Below are 26,121 nucleotides of genomic sequence, written 5' to 3'. Positions count from 1 at the left end.
TGAAGATTCAGGTGTAGTTCTCTCTGCCTCCACCCCATGGCAGCCATTTGGAAACCACAGTTTAGAGAGAGAACTCCAAAAAGGACCAATGCTCACATGCTGGACATCACGGCCTATTTCCTCATCCCAAATAGTCTATGTGGGTCTCACAGCAAGCAGTAATGAACATGAATGAGCACAGACATGGGTGAGAGTGGAACCGCCTGGGCATTCTGCTTGTCTGCCTGGAGCTGAGAGAGTTCTGTTTGAGTAGGAATCGAATGGGAAGGTCTGCCGTGGGTCTGAGGAAACAAGGTTAAGGAAGTATGCAATAATCCCATGGGGGAACCCTGATGTTACTGGAAAGGGGTCCTGATCCAGACCCCAAGAGAGGGTTCTTGGATCTTGTGCAAGAAAGAATTCAGGGCGAGTCCACAGAGTCAAGTGAAAGCAAATGTAATAAGAAAGTAAAGGAATAAAAGAATGGCTACTCCACAGGCAGAGCTGCCCCAAGGGCTGTTGGTTGCCCATTTTTATGGTTACTTCTTGATTATATGCTAAACAAGGGGTGGATTATTCATGAATTTTCCAGGAGAGGAGTGGGCAATTCCCAGAACTGAGGGTTCCTCTGCTTTTTAGACCATATAGAGTAACTTCCTAGTGTTGCCATGGCATTTGTAAACTGTCATGGTGCTATTGGGAGTGTCTCTTAGCATGCTAATGCATTATAATTAGCATATAATAAGCAGTGAGGACGACCAAAGGTCACTCTCGTCACCGTCTTGGTTTTGGAGGGTTTTGGCCGCCTTCTTTACTGCAACCTGTTTTGTCAGCAAGGCCTTTATGACCTGTAACTTGTGCCAACCTCCTATCTCATCCTGTGACTTAGAGTGCCTTAACCTCCTGGGAATGCAGCCCAGTAGGTCTCATCCTCATTTTACCCAGCCCCCATTCAAGATGGAGTTGCTCTGGTTCCAACGCCTCTGACACTGACAGCAGCACATCCAGACTCCTGGATCCTTGTCAGAAGGTCAGGCTTCGCCAACTCATTCTCTCTCGTGTACTCTAGACTCGCCTAAAACTCTGTCTATGCTTGCTGTCCCTCTCTGCTCATAACTGACCCCAGAATGGGGCTCTGGTCCCTGATCAGCAGTAGATTCCCTGTATTCTTTCCTCCTCTTTATGGGAATAGCATGGCCCTGCATGCCTTGCTCTCACTTTCTCTTTGCTCTTTGATGCCTGTTGATCTGAGCATTGCATATTGCTCATTAGGACATTGCCATTGGCCCATAAATAGAAATCTCTTTCCCTGGGAATGTACAGTGATGGGACTCCTGGGCCAAACCCACACTTGATCTTAGACAAGTGAAAAAAGCAAAAAGTTTGGGCTTGACAGACACGGTTCAAAACGTCGTATGACCCAGGTTGCTTAGCCTCTCAGGGATCAAGCTTTCTTATCTTTCAAATGCAGACATTGATTGTGTCTCCACCCAATGGTGGCTAGAAGGATTATGTTTGAAAATGTGAAATAAAATGGCTAAAAAATAGCAAGTTCTCAAAAGACATCACCCTCCCCTTTCATTACTGCTGACATTTGGCATTATGTTTGAGCTCTTGCACTGAAATGCTTTAATAGAGCTTAAAAATTGGGAGGCCTGGGCTGGGTGCGTGGCTCACATCTGTAATCCCAGCACTTGGGAGGCCGAGGCAGGCAGATCACCTGAGGTCAGGAGTTCGAGACCAGCTTTGCCAACACGGTGAAAGTCCGTCTATACTAAATATACAAAAATTAGCCAGGCGTGGTGGCGGGTGCCTGTAATCCCAGCTACTCAAGAGGCTGAAGCAGGAGAATCGCTTGAACCCAAGAGGAGGAGGTTGCAGTGAACCGAGATCATGCCACTGCACTCCAGTCTGGGCAGCAGAGCGAACTCCATCTCCAAACAAAACAAAACAAAACAAAAATTGGAAGGCCTGGGGTGGAATTTGATGAACATGCTTTAATTTGCTAAATTTAGCTGGGGCATGCACTCTGCTGTTTACATTGTTCCATAGATGCGGTCAGAGTCCTGGGGAACAGGTGATGAAATGGCTGTTGGTTGGATGGCTATGTGGTTAAAGAGGCAGTAGGGCCCACAAAAGGGATTCTAGCAGAAGGAACAGGCAAATAGGAAGTTGAGCAGCTGCCTTAGCCAGAGGATTTCACTCCAGGCGTTGCCCAGTGGGGTGGCTGGAAGGCAGATCAGGCAGTAAGTGACATCGGAGGTGGCATGAGTACACAGCCTTCCATGGAGAGCAGTGATTTGAGTTGCCTGCCGAGCTGGTTCTGAGATGGCTGTGGGGATGGCTGACTTCCTTGGTCATGAATATCTGTTCTTAATAAAAATGAAAAGGATGCCTTCTATGTTTACCATGTCAACCCCATTGATACACCAAGGTGTCCTTTAAATGGTTTCCCAGTATTGGGGGAGGTCTGTGCTGAGTCACCCACATGTTCTCAGCACTCTTGAGGGTAGGATATAGGGTGTGTAGGTGGTGTGGGATGAAGATTGGCTTGGCTTAGTGGCTGTGGGACTGTTCAGTGTCCCACATGGAAACCAACACCACCTCTCTGTTTCAGAGTGCAGGGTCCAGCCTCATCAACAGGAGGGAGCAAAAGGCTCAGATGGATCATACTGGCTCTCTACAGGAAGCAGATGGTTTTCCTGGATGTCTTTTCTAGATAGCCTATGCTAAAATATGCTCCACAATGGCTGGGCACAGTGGCTCATGCCTGTAGTCCCAGCACTTTGGGAGGCCAAGGCGGGTGGATTGCCTGAAGCCAAGAGTTCGAGATTAGCCTGATCAACATGGTGAAACCCCTTCTCTACTAAAAAATACAAAAATTAGCCAGGCATGGTGGCATGCACCTGTAATCCCAGCTACTCAGGAGGCTGAGGCACGAGAATCACTTGAACCTGCAAGGCAAATTTTGCAGTGAGCCGAGATTGCACCACTGCACTCCAGCTTTGGTGACAGAGTGAGACCCTGTGTCAAAAAAATAAAATATGCTTCACAAAACCTATATGAGACCTGTGAAGAAAAAAAACAAACAAGATTCCATGACCAAAGACATTTGGACATCTGCATACCCAGTACTTCTCTGGGTATCACAAGGCAGTTGGCCCCGCACAGGTAACTAATTACAAGACAGCGCTTCCTTGTTTGGAGCCCAGAGCTGCTCACCTGTCTTCTCTTGGTTAGTTCTTTATACCTACATTAAGAATCTTATATTTTTCTTGAATACTAGATCTGAGCTAAATGTTTTAGCTCATTTTCCACCCTTTGAGAATTCTATGTCTTGTTTGTATCAAGTATATTACCTTTGTTTTCAGCTTTGTGCTTTCTCATGAATTTTTTATGTCTCCTCTAGAGTTGTTGATGTTAAGATGGAATGGACAATAGCAATGGCCAAACATGTGGCTTATCTCCTCCTAAGATTGCATAAGTTCATTAATTTATACCCACTGAGTAGCCACTCAACCAGTTATGAATTCAGTTAACTGAACCATGACATTACTGCTTTTAAAAAGCTTTTTCACATGCTGTCATGAGAATCGAAAGCTTTAAGGAAATCCAGACACATGATTTTTAAGAATCCTTTGTATTCTCCTGCTCTACTAGTTAAAATTCAATCAAAAGAATTTTGTAGTTTGTTTGAAGTGAGTTGTTATTAATGAATCCACCCTGATTTCTCTTGATCACCACTTCTGTTCCTTTGTTCTTTTGTCTGTTTTAGAAATTCATGAGCCAGACTGTTAATGACCTCTCCTTGATTTTTTTTTTGGCTCCACAAAAAAACATTTATTTGGTTTAGATAGTCTATCATCTTTTCTGCGTATTGAAAATCCAGCCATTTTCTGCTATCTGGTATCTGTATTATTTTCTGTAATTTTTTTCCAAGATTATTTATTATTAGTATTATTATTATTACTTTTAGATGAAATCTCACTCTGTTGCCCAGGCTGGAATGCAATGGCACGATCTCGGCTCACTGCAACCTCCGCCTCCCGGGTTCAAGTGATTCTCCTGCCTCAGCCTCCTGGGTAGCTGGGATTATAGGCGTCCACCACACCCGGCTAATTTTTGTGATTTTAGTAGAGACAGGGTTTTGCCATGTTAGCCAGGCTGTCTCCAAGATTATTTATAATTGCTGTCATCCATGGGTCATCTCAGTCCTATGTAAAATGTTCCGGTTAGCGTATACAAATTAGGAACACTCTGGCTGCAAGTATCAACCGATCTGGGCAGCTGTGGCTTCCACAGGTGGGGATTTCTGTGTCTCTCACAGTGTGAAGTCCGGGTGGCTGTCAGTTCTGGGCTGCTCAAGTGACCAAGTAAAGAAGCCTTTGCCATTGTTTATCTCCTGACCTTCCCAGTAGTTCATGGTTCCAAGCATCCCACCCGTGTTCCAGGCAAGAAAAAGAAAAGGATCTCCCTTTTTTAACCTTTCTTCAGGATGGGTTGGAGTCTATATTAGGGAAGGAAAGGCTTTCCAGGAAACCCTCAACTGCGGTATCACTGGCGTCAACTATGACAATGGGCTACCTCCTGCCACAAGAAAGATGGGAGAACTGAATATTTTTAGCCAGGCGCATTTCAATACCGAACGAAATGAGAATTCTGTTAAAACGGGTAAGGAGGGAATGTTGATTGAATAGGGGAACTGCCAGTGCATGCCACATGTAGCTAGAGATTGCAATTAAAGTAACCAAGTATTGTCTTGTTGTCACATTTTTATTAAACTCCTTCTTGACTGTGTCTTCCAGACCTTTCTTATAATCATTATCTTTGACTGACTGATTGACCCAATCCATGATTAACTTTACTTATTCAATAAATACTAACTAAAGGCTGGGACCAGTGGCTCACGTTTATAATCCCAGCACTTTGGGAGGTGGAGGAGAGTGGATCACCTGAGGTCAGGAGTTCCAAACCAGCCTGGCCAACATGGTGAAACCCCGTCTCTACTAAAAATATAAAAATTAGCCAGGCATGGTGGCACAAAACTGTTGTACCAGCTACCGGGGAGGCTGAGGCAGGAGAATCACTTGAACCCAGGAGGTGGAGGTTGCAGTAAGCCGAGATCACGCCACTGCACTACAGCCTGGAAGACAGAGTAAGACTCTATCTCAAAACAAAAACAAAAACAAAAACAAAACAAAATACTAACTGAGCACCTCCTAGGTCCCCAGGCCTGGTCTAGATCCAGGGGACACCATGGTGAATACACGCAGCAAACATACAATAAGGTGAGAATATCTAACAGAAATCCTAACCCAGACTAGGGAGCCAGCGATGGCTGCCTGGAGGTGAGGACTTCCAGACTGAGAAATGAAGCATGAGGAGCCAGTGACCAGGGGAAGAAAAGTAGACAGGAAGGGATAAAAAAAAAAAATGTGTCAGAAGAGAATAGAGTGATGGCATGGGCAAAGGCCCCATGGTGGGAGTGCCTGCCACTAATGGTGGCATAAGGCAGGTTTCATTGCTCTGGGGGACAAAAAGCTGTCCCATAACCCAAACTGTCCTGTCGACCATAGGCAGCCCCAACCCCTGGACCATCCTTACTCAGCAGTGATGCTCTAGGAGAGCATGGGAGAGACTCAGCGCCCACCTTCCCCACCACCAGGAAATAACTGGGAGCAGCTCTGAAGGAGCAACTCAACCGCGTCATCGCAGCATACTAGGGGGCTGCCATCTTCAGGGTCATTGAATCAAATTCATGTCCTGGCTCATGTGATGCCTGTCTTTACTTGAATCGGGTCTTACCTGTTCTTACCCCTGAGAGTTTAGTGCGACCTCCCACTTCAGGCCTTGAACCTTGAACCACTTTTTTCTTTTTCTTTTATTTATTATTTATTTATTGAGACGGAGTTTTGCTCTGTCTCCCAGGCTGGAGTGCAGTGGCATGATCTCGGCTCACTGCAGCCTCCGCCTTCTGGTTTCAAGTGATTCTCCTGCCTCAGCCTCCTTAGTAGCTGGGATTACAGGCACCCGCTACCACCCCTGGCTAATTTTTGTGTGTGTGTGTGTGGGTTTTTTTTTTTTTTCCCTAGCAGAGACTGGGTTTCACCATGTTGGCCAAGCTGGTCTCAAACTCCTGACCTCGTGATCCACCCGCCTCGGTCTCCCAAAGTGCTGAGATTACAGGCATGAGCCATTGCACCCAGCCATTGCACCACTTTTAAACCTTAGCCTTCATTTTAGTTTTTTTTCTCCCCAAATGTTTTAATTGTGGTAAAATACTCATAACAAAATTACCATCTTAACCATTTGTAAGGCTGTGGTTTCGGATTACTAAATACATTTATAATGTTGTGCAACCATCACCTCCATCCACCTCCAGAATTCTTTCTATCTTGTAAAATGGAAACTCTATACCTATTAAACAGTATCCGCGTGCCCGCTTCCCCCAGCTTCTGACCACCACCATTCTACTCTCTGTCTCTATGCATTTGACTAAGTATTTCAGGTAAGTGGAATCATATAGTATTCATCTTTTTGTGATTGGCTTATTTTGCTTAGCATAATATTCTCAAGGTGCAGCCATGTTATAGCATGTGTCAACATTTCCTTCCTTTTTAAGGCAGTATAATATTCCATTGTGTGGATATACCACATTTTGCTTATCTGTTCATCCATCCATAGACACTTGGGTTGCTTCCAGGTTTGAGCTGCTGTGAATAGTGCTGCTGTAAACATAGGTAGGCAAGTATTTCTTTGAGACCCTGCTTTCAGTGCTTTGAGGTATGTATCCAGAAGTAGAATTGCCATCTCCTTGTGAATCAGGACTTCCCATAACAGAAATATTTGGCAGAGACAGAAAACGGAACCTCAGGAACGTCACAACTGCTATCACCATATGGTAATTCTATTTTTAATTTTTTGAGGAGCCACCAAACTGTTTTCCACACTGGCTGTGCCATTTTTCATTCCTAGCAACAGTGCTCAAGGGTTCCAGTGTCTCCATATCCTTGCCAACACTGTTATGTTTTTGTTTTCTCGAGAGTAGACATTCTAATGGGTGTGAGGTGCTAACCTCCATTTTCAAACGTTACCCATATTGGGATTGGAACAGCGTCAGCCTTTGGCTCATTCCCGTCCACTGTCAGCCAACTATTAGCTCCTGGCTCTCCAGAGCTACCCTAGTTCAGTTTGGCATCTCCTTCCCAGAAATCACAGGGTTGCATCTACCACTGGGGAGAGCAGATTCCACGTGGTGGCAGCTGAGGAGAGAAGCACCCTGTGTCCTGAATTTTGGGGCCTGGTGGTGAAGCTTGTCAGGGAGGAGGCCAGTCCCACAGGGCAGGATTCTCTGAGCACCTGCCTGCCCATCTATCCTGAGAATGTCTTGGATCAAATCTGACATTAATTAAAAGAAGGCCTCTAGGCTTAGAGCACCTTGCTGCCTGAGTTGCATATTTTATTTATATTTGGCATTTATGCCCGACTTTAAATTTACCAAGTGTTTTGCAGTGATTTATGAGATCATCTTGCCTGCACCCTTGCTGGATGGTACCTTGATTGACGGCTGTCAGTGACCTGTTGCCGGTGTCTATGGAGACCCATGGTCATCCTCCCAACTCCCCTGGCACTGGCGTTTCCTGCTTTTGTTTGTGGGTTTTAAAGACATTGTTGCTCACTCCTGACAGGCTTAGCCCTAACTTGCTCCACCTTCTCTGCCCAGTCCCTCCATTGCTATATGGCCTTCGCCTCCCGATTTCATTGCCCTTATTCACTCCTTTGCAATCTGACTTTCATCCGTGTCTTCACTAGCACTTTACTTGCAAAGGTTTCCTTCATTTCCAGACAAATTCACAGACCTTTCCTCATTTCACATCTGTGATCCCAGCAGCTGTTTGAAAGCCGGTTTCAAACCAGCTCTTAGCAGTTCTCTCTCCTCCCTCACCATCCCTGTTTGTGGGCCACCCTGAGCTTGACATTCCTAATCAGAAGACCAGTCCTGGGAGTGTCCCAGTGACACACTGGCCCTGCCTAATTGTTAGGGCTGTCCTGTGGATACAAAAAGGCAGGTTTCATGTAAGGATGGTCTATGTTTCAGGATTGAAGAGACTGATTTAGACTTTTGTTTTTGTGTGTTTAGAAGGCCATCTCGAAGTCTCTTTCTATGCATGCTTGTGTGGGAATTTGTGTATGTGCGTGCACACCCACACGGGCATGCTTGCATGTGCACACACCCTTTTGCTCACACCATCGCTGCATTCCTGTACGTGTCTGAAACCACACCTGCACACACTCCTTTTCTCTGCAGCATCACTGCACCCTGCGTGTGTGAGCATTGGTCTGCTCCCAAGGTTGGCTCTGCACTTCCTGCTACTTGCTCCTGGCATGTGTCACCCTGGCTGCTGCCCGGCACCCCTGGTGTTTCTGCTTAGGAGGGAGCCACATGAGGAATCCACTGTCCCATCATTCCAGTGCTTTAATGGTGGAATCTAAATACCCACAGCACCTACCTTTATGATTCCCACACTCTTTCCCTCTCTTCTTTCATCCTTCCTCATCCTCTGTAGCCCAACTGCTAAGTTGAAGCTATAATCTTTTTTTTAAGCTTTCAATTAATTTTTTAAAAAATTTCCATAGGTTTTTGGGGAAGCAACGGTGTTTGGATACATGAGTAAGTTCTTTAGGGGTGATTTGTGAGCTTTTTGGGCACCCGCTACCTGAGCAGTATGCACTGAACCCAATTTGTAGTCTTTTATCCCTCACCCCCTTCCCACCCTTTCTCAAGTCCCCGAAGTCCATTGTATCATTCATATGCCTTTGCATCCTCATAGCTTAGCTCCCACTTATGAATGAGAACATATGATGTTTGGTTTTCCATTCCTGAGTTACTTCACTTAGAATAATAGTCTCCAATCCCATCCAGGTTGCTGCAAATGCCATTAATTCATTCCTTTTTATGGCCGAGTGGTATTCCACTGTGTGTGTGTATATATATACATATATACATATCACAGTTTCTTTATCCACTCGTTGATTGATGGGCATTTGGGCTGGTTCCACATTTTTGCAATTGTGAATTGTGCTGCTATAAACGTGTGCAGGTATTTTTTTTTTTTTTTTTTTTTTTTTTTGTATAATGACTTTTCCTCTGGGTAGATATCCAGTAGTGGGATTGCTGGATGCAGTGGTAGTTCTACTTATAGTTCTTTAAGGAAATACTTTGAAATGAAATTTCAGAGTTGTCAGGGAGGGCTGTTAGGGAAACAGACTTGTATAACCCTGGAGAATGCCCTTTCCAACTACGTCAATGTCGGCCCGCCTCCCTGAATGTGCTCTGAAGGTAACAGATCCCCAGACACCTGAGAAAAACCCAGAGAATGAAAAAAAGGGACTGAAGTAAGTAGGACAACCTACCCTGGAGAATACAGGGAGCCCAGGAGACCGAAGAACATAAAAATTCAAAGTGGTATGTTCAGCTGGAGATTCAAGAGCATATTTATCATGCTTATAAAGCAAGAACTGACTGTGATAAAAATGAATAATCAGAGAATAAGAAAGAGTTCTTGAAAATTAATCATATCATATAATTGCCAGATTCTTTTAGAAAGTTAAAAGGATAGATTCATTAGAATATTCTGAATGACAGGCCAAGCTGGTTATCTGGAAGGTTAAGTAGAAGACAATTCTCCAGTTCCCAGACACAAAGTCAAAGATGTAAGGTATGAGTGCAGGTATGCAGGGAAATTTTTCCTGAGCTGAAAAAAAGCACAGCCTTGTAGATTTAAAGGACCCACCTAATGCTGAATAGTGGGAATGGGGAAAATACCCCACTCAGACATAACTTGATGAATCTCAAAATTCTGAAAACAAGCAGTGGCTCATGCCTGTAATCCCAGCACTTTGGGAGACCGAGGTTGGAGGGTCACTTGAGTCCAGGAGTTCGAGACCAGCCTGGGCAACATATGGAGATGTGGTCTCTACAAAAACTAAAAATAAATTAGCTGAGCATGGTGGCTTGCGACTGTGGTCCCAGCTACTCAAGAGGGTGAGGTGGGAAGATTGGTTGGGCCCAGGAGGTTAAGGCTGCAGTGAGCCATGATAGCACTGTTGCACTCCAGCCTGGGCCACACAGTGAGACCTATCTTAAAAATCAAAACAATACCACCACCAACAAAAACTCCAGAAACAAAGATGAAAATGTTGAGAGCTTCCAGAGAGAAAAGTCTTCTTAAATACAAGGAAATGAGAATGGAATTAGCATCAGACTTTTCAGCAGCAGCATCAGATACTGGAAGATAATGGAACAATACCCTCAAGACATTGAGCAGACCAGGCACCACGGCTCATGCCTGTAATCCCAGCACTTTGGGAGGCCAAGGCAGCAGGATTACTTGAGCCCAGGAGTTAGAGACAAGCTGAGGCAATAGAGTGAGACCCTGTCTTAAAAATAAATAAAAAGAAAAAAGATATTAAGGCCCGGGCATGGTGGCTCACACCTGTAATCCTAGCACTTTGGGAGGCTGAGGCAGGCGGATCACCTGAGGTCAGGAGTCCGAGACCAGCCTGGCCAACATGGTGAAACCCCATCTCTACTAAAAATACAAAAATTAGCTGGGCGTGGTGGTGTGTACCTGTAATCCCAGCTACCTGGGAGGCTGAGGCAGGAGTTGCTGGAACTTGGGAGGCGGAGGCTGCAGTAAGCCGAGATCACACCACTGCTCTCCAGCCCGGGTGACAGAGCGAGACTCCGTCTTAAGAAAGAAAAAAAAGAAAAAAGATATTAAGGAGAGGTAACTTGGGATGTAGCATTTTCAAGTCAAGCTATTAAGTCACAGAGAAAAATCAAAATTTTTCTATTCTATATAAAGGTTCAGAAGTTTATCACCCACACATCCCATAGGAAGTTAAGGAGGCCCCCTGACAAAATGAGGAAGGGACACAAGGGGATAATATGACAGAAGAAAGAGGGCATCACAGATACTGTGTGAGTCCTCTTCTGCGAGACACGTGAGGAGTCAGTGTCACAGTGGCAGGAAGTAGAAGGATGGTTGCCAGGAGCTGTGGGAGCGAGGAGAAGGAGGAATGGGGATCTGGGTTCAGTGGGTGGAGAGTTTCAATTATGCAGGATGAAAAGAGCTCTGGAGCCAGGTGCAGTGGCTCATACCTGTAATCCTAGCACTCTGGGAGGCCAAGGCAGGCGGATCACTCGAGGCCAGGGGTTCGAGACCAGCCTGGCCAACATAACAAAACCCTGTCTCTACCAAAATTACAAAATTAGCCAGGCATAGTGATGCATGGCTGTACTCCCAGCTACTGGGGTCACTGAGGCACAAGAATCGCTTGAATCCAGGAGGCGAAGATTGCAGTGAGCTGAGATCATGCCATTGCACTCCAGCCTGGGCGACAGAGCAAGACTCTGTCTCAAAAAAAAAACAAAGAGCTCTGGAGATGGGTGGTGGCGATGGCTGTACAACAGTGATTACACTTAATGCCAATGAATGTACACTTAAAAATGAGGAAGATGCTCCATTACATGTTATTCATTCATATTTTATCACAATTAAAAATGGTAATAAGAAAGGGAGGAAGGAAGGAATGAACCTAATTAAAACCTAGATGATGAGAGGATGGGGGCCACGATTCTTAGAACCGTCTTCTTCAAATGGGAAGAGTTTGAAGCCTTAGGATTGTTTTTCCTTACCTTCATATAGAAACCTGATTATATAGAGAATCATATGTTAGCACACCAATATTATACACTCACTTTTTTGTTTTGAGACGGAGTCTCACTCTGTCACCCAGGCTGGAGTACAGTGGTGTGATCTTGGCTCTCTGCAACCTCTGCCTTCTGGGCTCAAGTGATTTTCATTCCTCAGCCTCCCAAGTAGCTGGGATTACAGGCGCCCACCATCACGCCCGTCTAATTTTTGTGTTTTTAGTAGAGGCGAGGCTTTTGCCATGTTGGCCAGGCTGATCTTGAATTCCTGACCTCAGGTGATCCTCCTGCCTTGGCCTCCCAAAGTGCTGGGATTATAGGCATGAGCCACCATTCACAGTCTCCTGCCTTCTCTTTGAGCTAAGCCATAATGTCGGTTTCTCAGACATCATCTTGGCATGACCAACAAGGCCATGGCCACACGGGGCCCACCCCAAGGCGCCGACAGGCTGCCGTCTGACACCTGAAACCTGACAATTGCTGAACTGGGGTGTGTAAGGAAGGCAGTTATTTTTTTTCCTCCATTAACGATCGAAATACTTCTGCTTGTAGGAAAAAATGCCCCTCCCTCCCTCGATACATACGTTGTGGTGTGATGCCTGCCCTCCATGTAGCAAAACATACTAGTGATCTGAGACTTCAGAATCTTTTTCTTGCCTGCATTTTAGAAATACTTTGGTGGGAATCACATATGGCGAGTGATAAATGAACCCGTATCTTAGGTTATTCATCATCCTGAAGGAACTGCCAGAGTCTAATTTTGTTCAAAAGTCCTCCAAGGGAATTTAAAAAAAAAAAAAAAAATCCTTTCCTCCAGTTTTTTTAGGCCCTCAAGAACACACAAATTACAAAAACATAAATAAGTCCTCCCCACCCCCACCCCACCTCCAGAGGTATTCCATAGTCAAGCGTGTGCTAGAGTTCATGATGTCCATGTACGGCCTGTGGAATGGGGTGAGGCTCCAATCGCAGGCGACGTAGTTGTGGCCCGAGGTATCTGGCCCTAGGCTGCCTTTCCCTTTGACAAGGCAGTCGGGTCCAACCTGGGACCCACACTGCACGACCTCTTCATGTGAGCTCGGGGGAGGAATAGCAGGGATCAGTGGCCATCCACCTCCTGGGGATGTGAGACCCTCTTGTGGGATAATTCTCAGGGTGACTCTCTTGGCTCCCAAGGGGCACAGAATGGACACCACCCACCTGCTGCAGAGGTTCACCTGATTCCCCGACCCATCTGGCTTGTGCCTTGCCCCAGGAATCCCCAGTCTCTTTGTGGAGAACTCCCGGCATTGATCTTTTCATGAGAGGTGAGAGGCTGGGCCAATGGAGCCTGTGTCTCTTTGTGCGTGTGCTCTCAGCTGCAAGTCTTCCCAGCCAGGAGGGATGTGTGGCTGAATTCCTGGTACGACTTCCATCTAGTGTTTTACGAATCTGAGCCTGGAGTCATAGAGGTGCTTTCAGCCATGCTTTCCCCTCTTCCTCCTAGAATGGTCCACCCACCTCAGAGGCAGCATTTTCCTAGGATCAGGCAGAGAGATCCCTGTGACCAGTGATTAGAGACCTCCTGCCTTCGGTGTGCAGGGGTGGGGCTGGGGACTGCTCCCACTGACTAGGGTGGGGTGGCACTTAGCAAAGCCTCCATCTGCAGTCCCGGTTTCCCAAGGGGACCAGAGAGCCTGCCCACCTCTGCTGCCCAGGGCCCACTTATCACAGGATAGGCTTGTCTTGGGAAAAATAATTCCCTTCTGATCACACTACTCATTGCCTCATGCTTCCTTCGTCCTGTGTCCTCATATTTACAGAGCTGCTTAGGTTGTCCCTGCTTTCTAAGCCTCCCAGAGGACTTTGTTGTGAACATACAAGGTTCTCCAGAACATAACCCTGTCCACTTTCATACAGTGAATCTGTCAGATCCAGACACTTCCCTGCCTGCCGTGGACTTTGGACGTAGAGAGAGGAAGCCCAGTGGCCAGGTGATTGGTGAGGCTCTGACTTCGGAGTCAAGGAACTATGCTACAGGGTTGCAAGCTTTTCTACACCACGGCTTCATTGGTGAAACAGAGTCTTTGGGAGCAACAGATAGCAGCCCTCCCCACTCAAAGGGCACAGGGATTTCATGATAATTCCCTGTTGGGCAAAGCAGAAGGAATCTTGAGTTTTTGTGTCTTCCAAGATGGCAGCTCTTCTGACGGCAGTTTCCCCCACTGAGTCAGAACCTACCTGACCTGCCTCTTTGCTTCTGCTCAGTCCCTTGACCTCAAAACTAACAAATCCCTTGGTTATGAGCAATTATTCATTAAATAAATAAATAAAAACCAACAACTGCGTGTGCTCAGCTTGGCAGAAAGAGGCCCGGAGAGTAGACCGCGGTGCCCTTTCTGGCCCCTCTCCCGCACCTGGTCTGTCCTTGGGCCTGCAGAGATACTTCTTCAGATTCAGGGCAAACCCAGGTGTGGACGACCATGGTGCAAGGTCAGGGGGAGTTGGCTAGAGGCATGCATCTGGGCGTGACACGGAGCTTGTTGGTTGGAACAGCTCAGAATCTTCCATGCCAATATAGGCATTCTCTCCCTTTTTCTCTGAGGAAACACAGATATCTGATCTTTGTCTGGTTATTGAGAACTAAAGCAAATTGAAATTGACTCCGAGATGTGGGTGTTTAACCAGATGCCTTCACCTGTTGTTTGAAGATGTGGCTGTCTGTCTTCAGTCATACAAACGAGGCGCTGGCTGTGTCTCTGCAGTCTGCTGGAGTCAGGCTCAACTCTAAGTCGGCAGCCATGACTGGAGAACAGCATTTTCTGGGTCTGTCACTGTTCAGAGGGATCCCAACGTGAAACAATCGGATATGCCAAAAAAGCACACTTGTCAACATTAATTAGGAAGTAGTTATTTTAGTTACAAAGGGGATTCATGTTAGAGTATCTTCAATTGTCAATATTTCTTAATAAACAGTAGGATATGACTTTATTGATAAGAATTTTTTTGAGATGGAGTCTCCCTCTATTGCCCAGGCTGGAGGGCAATGGCGCGATCTCGGCTCACTGTAACCTCTACCTCCCATGTTCAAGCGATTCTCCAGCCTAACCCTCCCAAGTAGCTGGGACTACAGCCTCCCACCACCATGCCCAGCTAATTTTTGTATTTTTAGGAGAGACGGGGTTTTCCCACGTTGGCCAGGCTAGTCTTGAACTCCTGACCTCAGGTGATCCACCCGCCTCAGCCTCCCAAAATGCTGGGATTACAGGCGTGAGCCACTGCACCTGGCTTTATTTATAAGAATTTGATTTAAAGTCAACTTTTCTAGAACACCTCTATTTTTCATCTTTCCCCACATGTATCTTTTTCCAATATAAATAGCAGGATTAGTAATCCACACTAGAAAACTGCATCAAACTACTTCTTCAAGAAAATAAGTTGGTAAATTTCCATCCTTTATACAGCCTCCAACGACTCCACAGGGATTCCTTGGCAATAATACCTGGGTGGTTCTACCAACATTTGGTTTAATAATTGTGTAATATGATCAGAGTTCTTGCCTTCTTGGTTTTGCTTCCTGCTAGACCTTTGCAACCAAAGACAGGCCATGCAGGGTTATCGGCACATCGCCAGCCAGCTAGTCTCCCCAGAAGGCTCAGCTAAGTTTTGGGGCTCAGAGTGAGAATGAAGACAGCAGCCCTGCCCCGTGGTGTGTCTAATCCTGTGCATCAGCTCTCCTGATAGACTGTGGCCAGGAAATCCCTGCTGCAGTGCTACGTGACATTGCTCCTGTCCCTAGTGTGTTATCCTCTCCCAGTTTAGTGACAGTTCCCAGACAGGCTGGGACAGACAAGGAATCAAAGCTGAGCTTGTCCTTGGCCAGGCACGGTGGCTCATGCCTGTAATTCCAGCACTTTGGGAAGGCGAGGTGGGCAGATCACCTGAGGTCAGGAGTTCAAGACCAGCCTGGCCAACATGGCGAAATCCTGTCTCTACTAAAAATACAAAAATTAGCTGGGTGCAGTGGTGTGCACTTGTAGTCCCAGCTACTTGGGAGGCGGAAGTTGCTGTGAACTGAGATTGCACCACTGCACTCCAGCTTGGGTGACAGAGTGAGATTCTGTCTCAAATGGAAAAATTAAATAATTCTGAGCTTGTCCAGCACCTCAGAGGCTCCTGATGCAGCTGGAGGTGGGCACACCCTTTCCCCAAGGCCCCCATTGTCCACTCCAGCAATAGACGTTTCAACATGTTTTGTTTTTAGTTTTGTTTATTAAATTAGAGACAGAGTCTTGCTCTGTCACCCAGGCTGAAGTGCAGTGGTACAATCATAGCTCACTGCAGCCTTGACCTCCTGGCTTAAACGATCCTCCCTGCTTAGCCTCCTGAGTAGCTAGTACCACAGGTTCATGCCACCACACCCAGCCATTTTTTTTGTGTGTGGTAGGGACAGGGTTTCTCTATGTTGTCCTGACTGGTCTCGAACTCTTGGCCTCAAGTGATCCTCCCTTCTCATCCTCCCTAGTAGCTGGGACTATAGGTGCACACCACCACACCCAGCTATTTTTTTTTTTTTTTTTTTTTTTTTTTGAGACGGAGTCTTGCTCTGTCACCCAGGCTGGAGTGCAGTGGCGCTATCTTGGCTCACTGCAAGCTATGCCTCCCAGGTTCACACCATTCTCCTGTCTCAGCCTCCCAAGTAGCTGGGACTACAGGCACCCACTACCGTGCCCGGCTAATTTTTTGTATTTTTAGTAGAGATGGGGTTTCACTGTGGTCTTGATCTCCTGACCTCGTGATCTGCCCGCCTCGGCCTCCCAAAGTGCTGGGATTACAGGCATGAGCCACCGCGCCTGGGCAATTTTTAAATTTTTTCTAGAGATGGGGTCTTGCTATGTTGCCCAGGCTGGTCTTGAACTGGGCTCAAGAGATCTTCCTGCCTCAGCCTCCCAAATTGCTGGGATTACAGGTGTGAGCCACCACACCTGGCCCCTCAACGTGGTTATTTTTCTGTCTTTTAGTGAGTGCCTTTTGGGACCTGAGAATGTACATGTGGATGTTCAGCCTTGCTCCTAGAACTGAGTCCATATTTACTGGTGAAATGTCATCTCGCCTGAGGGATGTTATGAGGCTACCTGCCCTGTTCTTCCTAACCCACCTTCTCTCCCCATCCCAGTCATCCCTGACTGAGGAGTAGCTTCAGAGAACACTCCTCATGAAGAGAAGGATGCCCTTGACCTTCCTTCAGTTTCTTTCTCATATGTTTCAAAGCCCTCCTCTCTCAAGCAAATTTTTGCCTCTTACCTAAATCCATCTAATGGTAATTTAAGTCATTTTTGTCTTACTCTGTCTTTAGGGGAGATGGAAATGAATAAGCCATCCCACAACTCGTCATTTCTCCACCTTTGGGGTTTGTTGGTGGTGGTAGTGGTGGTGGTAGTGGCTGTGTTTAATATTTATTAAGCCTCTACAGGGTCTTATCTGCTTATCTTAATTTAAATACTTTTTTAAATCAAGGAGGAAAAGTTGTAGCATCACCGCTTATTTTCTGCGTGGCCTTTGCGTTGATATTTTCTAGACTTCTTCTGGCTATAACTTCTAAAACTGATACTATGAGTGCTTAAACCAGAGGCCCAGCTGGAGAACAAATGGCGTGGAACAGAGAGATTTAGTGACATCCACATAATGCCCTAAGAGACAAAGAATTAATGGTACAGGCACAGGATGGAGAATGTGGCTTCACAACAGCACACAGGGAAAGATTGAGCTTTTAGTTAGCCTGTGAGCCCAGAAGGGATCCCCTGTGAGAAAACCACCCAAGAGGAATGCATTCATGAGCTGCCATGAGGTCTGGGTCAAGTCCGGAACAAGGGGAATGACAGTCCTGGAGTTCTTACCCCTGGTCTTACCACCCTGAAACAACTGTATCCTATTTAGAAGCCCCTCTCATGCTGAGATGATCTGACAGCTGGGCCCACATCCCAGGGAGCATAGTCCGGCAGGAAGAGAAGAATGTCCCCACAGCACCTCTGAGTGGGCCATTTCTGCCCCAGCAGTGGGCTCTGCCAAACCAAGGGGATTGCACTTCTCAAGCTACCCTGTACAGGTGCCCCTTCCCATCCACTCATTACCAATGCCCATAAATGTCAGGTGATGTGGTCTGAACATTTGTGTTTCTCAAAAATGTGTGAGGCCAGGTGCAGTGGCTCACGCCTGTAATCCCAGCACTCTGGGAGGCTGAGGCAGGCAGATCGCTTGAGGTCAGGAGTTCAAGATCAGCCTGGCCAACATGGTGAAACTCCATCTCTACTAGAAATACAAAAATTAGCCAGGCCTGGTGGTGCGCACCTGTAATCCCAGCTACTCAGGAGGTTGAGGTGGGAGAATCGTTTGAACCAGGGAGGTGGAGGTTGCAGTAAGCTGAGATTGTGCCACTGCACTCCAGCCTGGGCAACAGAGCAAGACTGCATCTCAAAAAAAAAAAAAAGAAAAGATGTGTATGCTGAGATCCTAACCCCCAATGTGATGGTATCAGGAAGTGAGGCTTTGGGGAGGTGATTAGGTCTTGAGATTGGAGCCCTCATGAGTGGATTAATGCCCGTATAAAAGAGGCCCGAGAGAGAGGCCCCCTCACCCTTCCTGTCATATGAGGTCACAGCAAGGAACCCCCCATCTGTGAACCAGGAAGCTGGCCCTCACCAGACACCAAATCTGTGGGCACCTTGATCTCAGACTTCTCAGCCTCCAGAACTGGGCAAGAAGACTGCAAGCTCCACCCCATGCCCTCAAAACTAAGAGCTGCTTATGGCTCCATTGAAAGAGAAAACACTTGTTTTTCATTGTTTGCTTTCCTAGCACTGACTTAAACTCTAAGAGTGTTCTATTAATATAATAGTTTAATTTTTTTTTTTTTCTGCAAGTATCCCTCATTGGGAGAGAAGAAAAGTAACATTTGGCAACCTCTGAAGACATCTTTGTCACAGCTGGGACAGGAGGTGCTACTGGCATCTAGTGAGTAGAGGCCAGGGATGCTGCAAAACACCCTGCAGTGGCCAGGATAGTCCCCGACAATCAAATGTCAATAGTGAGGAACCCTGAACAGGCCCTGTCAGGTACATTTCATTTGACATAGTCATCCTGTAAGCAAAGTAGCATTATCCCCCTTTCATTTTTGCAAGAACCTTAAATAATAAACTAAGATTTGAGCCTGGGTTTATCTCAACCAAAGCCCATGCCATTTTTGTCATTGTTTCCCACAGAGGAGGCCATGCAGGGAGTTGCAAGGGCAATGCGGAGGTGGAGAGAGGCAGGCACAGCCGCCTTCCAGCCCCAGGAGGAGGTTGGAGCGAGCTCCTTCCGCTTTGGTGCTTATGTTCAAGTTTGTCCTCCAGACTCTGCCTCACCCTGCGTTCAGTCGGACTTACTAACCCAGGCCAGGCAGTTCATTTTCCCTGAGCTAATGGCAGCAGCTGTGTAAAGGGGCAAGAACTTATTCACAGTATGAGTTGGGTTTCTTCTATTTGCACTCCAGGTGGGACACCGGGGGCATGAGCACCAGTCGGCATTTTTCCTCCTTTCCTTTTCCCCCCAGTGAGTTCTTTCTACCGTCTGTTGATCTTCAGTGTCGGCCTGAATTCTCGTTTTGGTGTTCCTTCTGCATGCATAACTAACGTGTCCTGCCTTCTCATGAGCTTAGCTCTCAGGAATCACCTCTGTTTCCAGACACGGTAACAAATACATTGTCTTCCCCCAGGACCTCTTCCTGTTTCACTTTCTAAATCCAGGGGGAAAGGGGGCTGATGTCTCCTAAGGCAGCGTGGAGTTGTGGTTCTGTCCCCCCAGGGCCACTGGAGACCTGAGAGAAAGGACCTGTTCCTTTGCAAACCATCACAGAATGCTCATTTGTGAACTTTTGTCCGCTGCTACTGGCCTGGCCCGAGGTACAGGATGGGCCGGAGGGAAAATGCATTCCCTTTGCTCCAAACTTCTTCAGGGTACAGAGACTCAGATGCCAGTGTTCACTACCCATGGGGCCATGTTGTAGCTGGGGGAAAGCTGCAAGCAAAATGGGCAGCAGAGGTCGCTTGGGGGCAGGAAACAATGAGAGACTGCGGTTCACGGCCCAGCTCTAGCCCCCCAGCTGGGTCACCTAGGATAGGCCCTTTTCTTCATCTGCTCACTGGGTGCTCCCTTCCCCAACCTCCCAAAGCTGTTGTGAGCATTTATGTAAGTCAGCAAGCTCAGGCTGCGAGCTAAACTACTCCAAGCGATTGTTTTGCTAATTAGCACGGGTCCTAGTACTCTGGGCTGCACTATTATTTGCATTAAAATGACTAATTAGAAGAAAATTTTTTGGGCATTTTGAAAACATGGCTTCTCCTTTGGCATGTTTAATTGTGATATTTGACAGACATCCTTGCAGTTTAAGATGACACTTTTAAAATAAATTATCTGCTAATGATGACTTGAGCCCTGACACTCAACGGGAGAATCAGCAGAACCTGTAGGATCTTATTTGGAATTGATATTCTCTATTATAATTTTATTCCTATTTATTTTTAAATTTTCTTTTTGTTTCACTGGAAAGGAAAGATGATGCTCAGTTTTAAATGTTAAAAGTGTACAAGTTGCTTTGTTACAACAAAACTAAATGTGTACACAAAGGAAAAAAACAAAAGAAAATTTTTAACAAAAGACTCAACCAGCTGTTGTTTATGGTTTTAGAAAGTGAATTTTCTGAAAGGGAGGGATATGCCTGTCTAGTGTCAGGAAGTAGTTTGCTTGGTTTCTCCCCAAAGGTCCCTGGTGAAGATCTGTGCCTTGCAGACCCACCGTTACTGATGGTCTCGCGTGTGTTAGTGCCAGACAAGGTTGAGAACAGCAGGCTTGTAAATACCGCACTCCTCAAAGGCAGGACACTGGCCAGGTGGCAGCAGGTCAGATGTTCTCCAAGTTCATATTCTCATGACCTTAGACACAGGTAGCTCCTACGACTCGGGCTGCACAAACGAGGCTGCCTCCTCCCTAATGGAAAGGATGTCAGAAACCCTTAGGCATACCCATCGCAGCCTGCCCTGAAATTCAGCTCTCACCAGTGTCAGCCACCTCACGTAGGATACTCTTTTTTTTTTTTGAGATGGAGTCTCACAGTGTCGCCCAGGCTGGAGTGCCGTGGTGCGATCTTGGCTCACTGCAACCTCTGCCTCCCGGGTTCAAGCGATTCTCCTGCCTCAGCCTCCCTAGTAGCTGGGATTACAGGTGCGAGCCACCACACCCAGCTAATTTTTTGTATTTTTAGTAGAGACGAGGTTTCACCATGTTGGCCAGTCTGATCTTGAGCTCCTGACCTCAAGCAATTCGCCCACCTCGGCCTCCCAAAGTGCTGGGATTACAGGAGCGGCAGCCACCGCACCCGTCTGGGTACTCATTCTTGCCTACCTCTTTTTGATGATGTTGCATCCATCAGGCAAACCTTAAAATATTGAACACGGATCCACACCCCTTTCTGACACTTGAGTTGTGGCTTTCATCGTATCTACTCCTGGAGTGATGAAGGACCAACACCCTGGGCCTCGGACTCAGAACCCACCTGTGTCTCTCCGACCAGCTCCCATCACCTTCCCTCTCTGATCTGTGGACTGGAGGTGACAGTTCCCACCTATATTTGAATTAGTCATTTTAATGCAAATACTAGTGCTTCACATTAGGCCTCTAGGCTCCAAATTAGGCTTCCTCTTCAAGATCCTAATCTCTCTGTGATTCTTTGCCTCGGGAAATGGGGGACTGATGGCCCTTTCTATGCTAGACACTGGGCTGTAAGCCTTATACCTGCAGTGAAATTATAAAAAGTTACAATTTATCAAAAATTATACCCACAAACACAGATCATATATGGTGCCACTCACAGTGAAGAGAAATGTAAGCAAACATAAAGATGCAGTGTTAGCCTATAATCTCAGCACTTTGAGGGGCTGAGGCAGGAGGATGGCTTCAGGCTAGGAGTTCAAGATCAGCCTGGACAACTTAGTGAGACCATCTCTATGAAAAACTTTTTTAAAAATTAAAACATTTTTAAATGATATAATATTAAGTCATAACTACATAGAATTAACTACAGCCCACTGTACTACTGTAACAATTTTGTAGCTACCTCCTGTTGCTTGTTGCAGTGAGCTCAAGTGTTGTGGGTGTCTGCTTAAAAGGCCTTGTTGGGTGGGGTGCGGTGGCTCATGCCTGTAATCCCAGCACTTTGGAAGGCCAAAGCGGGCAGATCACCTGAGGTCAGGAGTTCGAGACCAGCCTGAGCAACATGGAGAAACCCCGTCTCTACTAAAAATACAAAATTAGCCAGGCATGGTGGCGCCTGCCTGTAATCCCAGCTACTCGGGAGGCTGAGGCAGGAGAATCGCTTGAACCCGGGAGGCAGAGGTTGCGGTGAGCCGAGATTGCGCCATTGCACTCCAGCCTGAGCAACAAGAGTGAAACTCCGTCCCAAATAAAAATAAAAAATAAAAATAGAAAAAAAAGCCTTGTGACACTGAGCATCTCCTCATGAGCAGTTCATCTCTGCAGTGAATTGCATATTACCGTAAAAAGTGATCTCTCTCAGTTCTCACGTAGTTTTCATCATGTTTAGTGCAATACCGTAAACCTTGAATAACACCCTGGGACCCATGCAAAGTACCATTAGGGATGCTGGAAGTGCTCCCAAGAAGCAGAAAAAAGTCATGACGTTATAAGAAAAAAATGAACTTGCTTGATATGTACCGCAGTTTGAAGTCTGCAGCTATGGATGCCTGCCATTTCAGACAGACAACTCCTCTTTATAAACAGACAATGTAAACATACGGTCTTGATAAATACAGTACAGCACTGTAAATGTATTTTCTCTTCCTTATGATTTTCTTAACATTAAGAAATTCTGGCCGGGCGCGGTAGCTTACGCCTGTAATCCCAGCACTTTGGGAGGCCGAGGCGGGCAGATCACGAGGTGAGGAGATCGAGACCATCCTGGCTAACACAGTGTGAAACCCTGTCTCTACTAAAAAATGCAAAAAATAAGCCGGGCATGATGGCGGGTGCCTGTAGTCCCAGCCACTCGGGAGGCTGAGGTAGGAGAATGGTGTGAACCCAGGAGGTGGAGCTTGCAGTGAGCTGAAGTGGCGCTACTGCACTCCAGCCTGGGCGACAGAGAGAGACTCCGTCTCAAAAAAACCAAAAAAAACAAAAAAAAAAGAAAAGAAAAGAAAAGAAATTCTGTCTAGCTTGCTTTACTGTAAGAATATAAGAAGCGTTATCTAGCTTACTTTCTTGTAAGAATACCGTATATAATATATATAGCACAAAAAATATGTGTCAATTGACTTTATGTTCTTGGTAAGGTCAATATTAGACTATTAGTAATGTTTCTGGGGGAGTTTAAAGTTATATGTGGGTTTTCAACTGTGCAAGGGATTGGCACCCCTAATCCCTGCATTGTTCAAGAGTCAACTGTAAATAAAAAATAATTTTTTAAAATGCGTATCGATTTTAAAGCCTGGTTGCTCTGGTGGTGCTGACTCCAGCCAGCCACCTTCAGCCTCAGAGCTGTTAAAGGGAGGGTTTTGGAGCCTTCTCTGCGGGCTGCTAGGGTGTGCACGTGCATGCTGAGAGGCCAGGCCCAGAAGGCTTGATGCTGCTGTCTGGTTTTGGAAAGACCTCCCTCTGACTGCCTGGCTTCTGAATCTGACAGTGGCCCAAGAGTCACAGTGGCTGATCTCTGGGGTTTCCTCCACCTCTGTTGTCCCAGGACTCTGTGTCCTGACATTGGTTGTTATAAAAATTCTTATAAGTGGAAAGATACCTGGTAGGGAATCAGAATCCCAGATTCTCACTGGGTACAGTGGCTCATGCCTATATTCCCAGCACTTTGGGAGGCTGAGCCAGACAGATCACTTGAGGTCAGGGGTTCAAGACCAGCCTGGCCAACATGGTGAAACCCCATCGCTACTAAAAGTACAAAAATTAGCTGGGCATGGTGGTGCATGCCTGTAGTCCTGCTACTTGGGAGGCTGAGGCAGGAGAATCACTTGAACCCAGGAGGTGGAGGTTGCAGTGAGCCGAGATCGCACCACCGCGCTCCAACCTGGGCAACAAAGTGAGACTCCATCTAAAAAAAAAAAAAAAATCCCAAATTCTCCACCTGCAGCTTACAGTGATCACAGCTATCCCATCAGGACCCCGCAGGAGATCAAGCACAAAGGGTAAAATTAGGCAAAAAAAAAAGAACACCTTATTCCTTAGCAGGATCTTTGGGCTCCAGACCCCATTGCGGTCTCTTGTTGAGCCAGACTGCATCACAGGTGAGTGCTTTCACCTGAACATGGGGTAAGTCTCCACTGCCTTCTTGTCCCCAGGTGTCTCCTGGAGTCAGTGTCACAATTCCAGCATCCTGGACCCACTTCAAACAGACAGGACACAAGGAAGAAATGGGCTATACTAAGAGGCAATGAATCAAAAGAAAACGAGTTCCTCTCACTCAGTCGATTTTTATATCTTCCCTCTTCTTAAAAAAAAGTTCGAATTTGACCCCCAAAGCCCTTGGCCTTGTTCCTGAACAGTGGTGGTAATTCAGTAGTTCTCCTTCGTGTTTGGATCAAGGGGAATCACTGCCCTCTTCACAGATGTCAGAAGCGTCCTGACTCTGTGCTTCCACTCCTTTGGTCCACGGCCACTGGGTCAGGTCCATTTCTTTCCGTGACCCTCGCTGCTCCATCAGATACACGCAGATCAGCATCATCCTCCCACATCTGATCCCTAGGCGAGTGGGTGGTGAACTTGGCAAGCCCATGTACCACAGGAAAGGACGTGAAAACCCATCTTGTCTAGCCCCATGCTGCACGCTCAACTCCAGCCACCCCATCAGTGTAGACCGCATCTGTCTGCACCATTTGAGGGTGGTTCCTTTGAAAGCTGGAATGTTCTTCAAAGGGCAGTCATATAAAAATGCTTGCTTGGCCGGGCGCGGTGGCTCACGCCTCTAATCCCAGCACTTTGGGAGGCCGAGGCGGGTGGATCACGACATCGGGAGATCGAGACTATCTTGGCTAACACGGTGAAAGCCCGTCTCTATTAAAAATACAAAAAATTAGCCGGGCGTGGTGGTGGACGCCTGTAGTCCCAGCTACTCGGGAGACTGAGGCAGGAGAATGGTGTGAACCTGGGAGGCGGAGCTTGTAGTGAGCTGAGATTGTGCCACTGCACTGCAGACTGGGTGACAGAGCAAGACTCTGTTCTCAATAAAAAATTAAAAAATAAAAATAAAAATGCATGCTGGTGGTGGTGATCATGCCACCCCTCCTCCTTTGCTGCTAACAAGACCCCAGTTTATTCGGATGGTGGCTCCCTTGATTTCAGGGAGCATGGGCAGGGTATACTCTTTTCCAGCCCCAGAGAGGGATCGAGACTGGCCTCAATTGGTCCTGGAGTCTCACTATTTGGGGCCTGAGGCTGCGATGGATCCAGGGATGGGCGTTTGCTCCTGTTCTGGCCAAAGAGGTATGAGGGATGCCGGGAAAGGCGTTCCTTCCAGAGTAATGAGACAAAGACTTGATAAAGAAAGGTTTCTACCTTTCTACTTTCTTCTTGCCTAGGATGTAATTGAGATGTCTGGAGGTAGCACAGTCACTTTGCAACTATGAGGACCTAATGGTGAGAATGAAGGAAAAAAAAAAGAAAACTAAAGACGCCTGTGTCTGCAGTGACATCATTGGGCTGCCGTATCAACCTTGGACTTTCTGTTGCACGAGCTAATAAATAAAGCCCTGTGTGTTTAGGCCAGGGGTTATGAAAGGTCCGGATAGTAAATATTTTAGGTTTCAGGCCATACGGTTTCTGTCCCAACTACTCAACTGTGCTAATGTACTATGAAACCCACCGTAAACAATTCATCAGCCAATGAGCATGGCTGTGTGCCTATACAACTTCATTTACAGACACTCAAATTTGAATTTTATGTAATTTGCTTTTTCTTTTTTTTTTTTTTTTTGAGACACAGTCTCACTTTGTCACCCAGGCTGGAGTGCGGTGGCACACTCTTGGCTCCCTGCAACCTCCGCCTCCTGTGTTCGAGTGATTCTCCTGCCTCAGCCTCTCGAGTAGCTGGGATTACAGGTGTGCACCATCATGCCCTGCTAACTCTCGTATTTTTAGTAGAGATGGGATTTCACCATGTTGACCAGGCCGATCTCGAACTCCTGACCTCAGGTGATCTGCCTATCTCGGCCTCCCAGTGTGCTAGCATTACAAGCTTGAGCCACCGTGCCTGGCCAAATTTTATATAATTTTCACATGTCATGAAATAGTCATTGTTTTTTCAATTACTTAAAAAATACAAAAATCATTCCTAGGTTGCAGGCCATAGAGAAGCAGCCATTTGGCCCCCATGCCTTAGTTTCCCTGGGTTTAAG

The 26,121-nt window shown here is 46.6% G+C and overlaps 1 protein-coding gene across 11 annotated transcripts in view; it reads left to right on the top strand.

Annotated features, from left to right (window-relative positions):
* Positions 1-26,121, top strand: part of SLC39A11 (solute carrier family 39 member 11) — a 564,735-nt gene that overhangs the window by 446,348 nt on the left and 92,266 nt on the right. The gene's annotated exons all lie outside the window — the stretch shown is intronic.

Source organism: Pongo abelii, chromosome 19, assembly GCF_028885655.2.
Source record: "Pongo abelii isolate AG06213 chromosome 19, NHGRI_mPonAbe1-v2.0_pri, whole genome shotgun sequence".
NCBI classification, from domain to species: Eukaryota; Metazoa; Chordata; class Mammalia; order Primates; family Hominidae; genus Pongo; species Pongo abelii.
The sequence above is the reverse complement of the archived record's forward strand: the minus strand, read 5'-3'. Positions and strand labels throughout refer to the sequence as shown.